Raw genomic sequence first — 5,178 nt, 5'->3', positions numbered from 1 at the left:
CTTACAACACCTAAACTATGTTTTCTACCTTTATCTTGTATCTACCTACCACTTCAGCATTTTATTAAAAATAATAATAATAAAGAGAGAAATGTGGTATCCACATATAAATCAAGTATAAAAATCAAATGAATATTCATATTTGAACTGACTGTTTATAGTTCATAATGCATGAGCAAAACCGAAAGCTTCTGTGATGACTGCCCCTGTAATGTTCACCATGTAACTTATTCACTATGTAAGAATTTGTACTCCATGTAAGAACTTGTTCGTTAAGCTTCGAAAGATTGGAGACTGACGAAAATTAGGCTTGGGGTGGATTAATGATTGTGCATTGAGAATTGACCCCCCTATAGAGAATTTTATTGTTGTCAACAACCATTTGATCAATAAATATGAGAGATGCCCTCACACACACAAAATATATATATATATACACGCACTTCCAATTGTAAAATAAATAAGTAACCGGGATGTAATGTATAGCATAAGGAATATAGTCAAAATATTGTAACAACTTGGTATGGTGATAGCTGGTACCTAGAATTATCATGTATATAAATGTTGAATCACTGTGTTGTACACCTGAAACTAATGTAATACTGTGTGTCAACTACCCTTCAATAAAAAATTAAAAAAATAAAAAAATTTAAAAAAGAAATCAAAACAGCAAAAAGGAGGACTCCGGTGGAAAGCATCTGGCTTTTGTTTCTCTTATGTTTCTTCCCCCGATAATTAGAATTGCCTCCGGGTACTTTAAAGAACAATAAAGTTTGAATTCGTATTGTCCAGCTAAAAAAAAAAAAAAAGAAACACTGCCTTCTGCTCCCCAACCCAGCCCGTGAAAACCTGTTCCCCTCATCCAGCCCTGCATTTCTCCACCGGCCTCAGACCAGCAGGAGAACAATCCTTGACTGAAAACCCAGAGAGGAAGCCCCAACCACCACCACCCCCCCACATCTCCGGACTTCTGAGAACCCCGCGACATGTAACAGTTTGGTTCCCATGGTAACTCCTTAGCGCGCTGCGTCGCACTTCCGTGTCCGCGAGCTGAGTGCTTCTGTGACGTCACGGGGCCACTTCCCGGCCGGTGGCAGAGTTGGACCGAGGTTACGGTGACTGGGGCGCAATGGAGGCCACTGGCGACGTCGAGCAGCCGCGGGGACCCAGCGGAGCTGAGCGGGGCGGCCCCGAGCTGGGAGATGCGGGCGCAGGGGGGCAGCTGGTTCTCAGGAACCCTTGGAATATGATGATAAAGCACCGGCAGGTGCAGCGAAGGGGCCATCGCCCACAGATTACAAGTTTCACAGACTCTTCCATCTCTATGGACCTCCTCCGAGCTGTCTTGCAGCCTAGCATCAATGAGGAGATCCAGACTGTCTTCAACAAGTACATGAAGTTCTTCCAGAAGGCAGCACTGAACGTGCGAGAAAATGTCGGGGAAGACATGGATGCAGAGCAGCTGACCCAGGAGGCCTGTCGGAGCTGCCTAGAACAGGCTAAACTACTCCTTCCTGGTGGAGAAAACGTAATGCCCAGATCGATCTCTGAGCTTCCAGGAATAAAGCGTGCCAGGCAGGCAAAAGAGGAATGTGCCCATCGCGAAAGCCCCATTCCCAAGAAGAGGAAGGGATGGCCTCTTGGACACATGATCTCAAATGACCGGGCAGCTGCCGGCATGGTACGGAAACCAAAATTCTGTGAACCAAATCGCAGAGAAGGCTCCAAGTGGGACCCAGCTTGACTGAATGAATCTACCACCTTTGTGTTGGGATCTCAAGTCAACAAGGCCCTGGGGATGGGGGGCACCAGAAGGAGAATCTACATCAAGCACCCATACCTCTTTAAGTATGCAGCTGACCCCCAGGACAAGCACTGATTGGTTGAGCAGCATCACGTGCGGGCAACAGAGGGGAAGATGGCCTGCCTCCTCATCAAGGAGGACATCCCGGGACCTCGCTGCCAGGGATTACTACAGGGGGTGCCTGGACCTAAAGTTAGAGGAGCTGAAGTCCTTTGTCCTACGCTCCTGGATAGTTGAGAAGATGAAAAAGTACATGGAGACACTACGCAGAGAATGAGCATTGTGCTGTTGGAGAATCTTCACAAACCTGAAGCCCACTCCTCTGGGGACACTTGGCAGCTCCCCTCCACGGCCCTCATACCCACATGGGTGAGGCCACGGCTGGGACTGCTCCTAGATGATCTCAGCAGCATTAAGCTGTGCCTGGGCTAGTTTGTACTGACTCACTGCAGAGCACCCCCAGACTGGCATGTAGTTATACTTTTGTAAAGTTATTGGGATAAGATGGTTTGTAAATAGTTTGTAACAAAAACACAGATGGTGAAAAAAAAAAAAGCCTAAAAATAATTTGTTGAAAGGAATAAAAGAAAACTTGAATAAGTGGAGAAATAGCATGCTCCTGGAAAAGAACAATAAATTTTATAAGCATCAAAAAAAAAAATACCAGGTAAAGAGGTCAAACTCATCTGCTTCCAGAAGAAATGGGAAACAGAATCCCAGAATTCATCATGCAGTTTCACTAAAATCCAGGAATCAGCAGGTAAAAGCAGAGAGACTCCTTTTCTTTGAAGAGGAAAAAATGCTTTTAAAACCCAAAGGTCTTAAATTTAAGATTTGGCCCCTCTGACAATCACTTATGAGAATCTCTGAATCTGTTCCTGTTTCTTCTATTTTTTAGATTCCACATACAAGTGAAATCATACAGTATTTGTCTTTCTTTGTCTGACTTATTTCACTTAGTATAATATCCTCTATGTCCATCCATGCTGTTGCAATAACAAAATTTTCATTCTTTTCTGTAATATTCCATTGTATATAGGTGCCATGTCTTCTTTGTCCATTCACCTGTCAGTGGACATTGAGGTGGTTTCCATATCTTGCCTATTATAAATAATGCTGCCATGGCAGTGGGGGATGGATGGCAAAATAAGTAAAGGAGATAAAGAGGTACAGACTTCCAATTATAAAATAAGTAAGTCACCAGGATGGTACAGCAAGGGGAATACAGTGAAAAATATTGTATATTGTAATGACCTTGCATGGTGACAGATGATAGCTATACTTAGTGTGGTGAGCATTTTCATAATGTATGTAAAGGCTGAATCACTGTGCTATACACCTGAAGTATATTGTAAACCAACTGTACTTCAATTCAAAAATATTTTATGATTCTATAAATACCAGTACATTTTTACTCTTTTTATTATCAATAAATGGACATAATAGCATTGCAAAAAGTAAAATAAGGAAACTTTCTTCATGACACCCAACTCTCAATAGCCCACCCAGCTAATAAAAAAATGTGTATGTGGAAGCCTGAGATAATCCAAATTAATAATTCTGGCCATTAATTTTAGCCTCCTCCCTTACTGAGAGATTCAAGAACTGCTGAAACACCCCAAAATTGATGAACTGAATTAGTTTCACTTCTCACAGCCTAGCATCTGGTGAAGGGGCTGATGAGCAATGGATGTGCCCCACAGGAAGGAAATTCAGGGAAGCAGGAGTGGGACAGGAGTGCCACATGGGCTGGTAACCAAGCCCTCAGTGACTCAAAGCTGCCTGGACTTTTAGCCAAATCTGGTTTGGGTTTTACTTCTGCAGGTTTCATTAGCTATTAGAAATGAAAATTAAACTTCCCCAGAAAGTATTTCCTTGCTTCCCTCCCTCCCTTCCTTCCTGCCTGCCCTCCCGCCTCCCTGCCCGCCTGCCCCTCCAGCAGCCTGTCTCACCATCGGTGTCATGCCGGGACGCCAGGAGCCTGAAAGCAGAGGTGGAATTACCTCCACCGAGTAGTAGAGCCCTGGACTCTAACTCAGTTCCAGGAGGAAAAGACAACTTGAAAGAAGCAAAACTTGTCTTTGTTGGTAACTTTTATTAACATATATTCTAACCAGATGCCTTGACCTTGTGTCTTTCAATATGGGCCCTGAGAGAGTGAGCCAAGTGCATTGCTTTCTCAATAAGTATTTTCTTACAAAGGTCTGTGAGCAAGAGCAAGAACATTAAATATAGATTTCTTTGGGAGACACAGTTGAAGGGTGTTAACCCTGAGTGAGTCAGGAAGTGCACAGCTCCACCGTGCATGTGATACAAGATGCATTTGGCAGTTTTGTCCCAAGTTAACATGTGGGGTAATGGGAGTTTTACCTGGCTGTCGAGAAACCCATATTTTGCATTTCCAGATATCCTATTTTGATTTCCATCCCAGCATTTTATTATTAGCATCCCTACCTCTGAAAATGTGCTGGAGTGATTTTTTGCTTAACTAGAATAAAAACATTGCCTCATCAGAGTATATGAGTATAAGAAAAAAATAGATATGCCTGTCCAGTGTAGTAAGCTGACGCTGTACCAAAGTGAATGAGTAATATTCCCCATGTCTTTTTCTGGGCCTTTCATAACCATAATAACATTCAGATATTAGCTATACTTGCTTTCTGAAAGGGAAGGAAAATGTGAGGAGTGTTTGCTTATCTTATTCAATTCAGCACCAAGTAAGAGTGCTGGAACTAGAGTCCAGGATATGGCCTTCATTAGGCGGAACCAGGAAATTTGTCCCTTCAGCTCTCTTTCTAGCTCATCCCATTTGGGATGTTTGCGATGAAGTACTAAATCTGATAAATACACAAAACATTTTCAAAATGGCTAAACATATAAAACTTACTTAAGGAAGAAGAAACATAATACAGCAGAGCAGAAAAGACTCAGCTTCAGGGTCAATGAACCTGTATGAAAACCCAGTTCCACCTTCCAGTGGCTGTGTGGCTTTGGGAAACTCACTTAGTCTCTCTGAGTTCCAATTTTCTCATCTGAAAAATGGAATAATATCATTTATCCCACTGGGTCTGTTGTAAGAATTAAATGAGATACTTGATGATGGAGGGAGTCTAGTAAATGTAATGTTACTCATGTAATTGTAGATTAATGATACCAAAATAAATTTTATAGAAAAGAATTAAATGAGACGATATCTATAAAACACATAGCTAGGGTTTAGTAAATGGTTTTTCCTGATTTAGCCCATGTACACTAAGGTTGAATAGCTCAAAGTATTGCTCAAATGTCACATTTCATGTGTAATTTTTTGGCTTTCACATTTTTCTATGGTTTTCTGATGCATTAACTCAAAAGAGGAAGCCCTGTGGAAATTT

General features: G+C 42.1%; 1 pseudogene; it reads left to right on the top strand.

Moving 5' to 3' along the window:
• Positions 1–1,127: 1,127 nt before the first annotated feature.
• LOC118912758 (deoxynucleotidyltransferase terminal-interacting protein 1-like) lies at positions 1,128–2,404 on the top strand (annotated as a pseudogene).
• The last annotated feature ends 2,774 nt before the right edge of the window (positions 2,405–5,178 follow it).

The sequence above is a fragment of the Manis pentadactyla genome, chromosome 14 (assembly GCF_030020395.1).
Source record: "Manis pentadactyla isolate mManPen7 chromosome 14, mManPen7.hap1, whole genome shotgun sequence".
NCBI lineage: Eukaryota > Metazoa > Chordata > Mammalia > Pholidota > Manidae > Manis > Manis pentadactyla.
The sequence above is the reverse complement of the archived record's forward strand: the minus strand, read 5'-3'. Positions and strand labels throughout refer to the sequence as shown.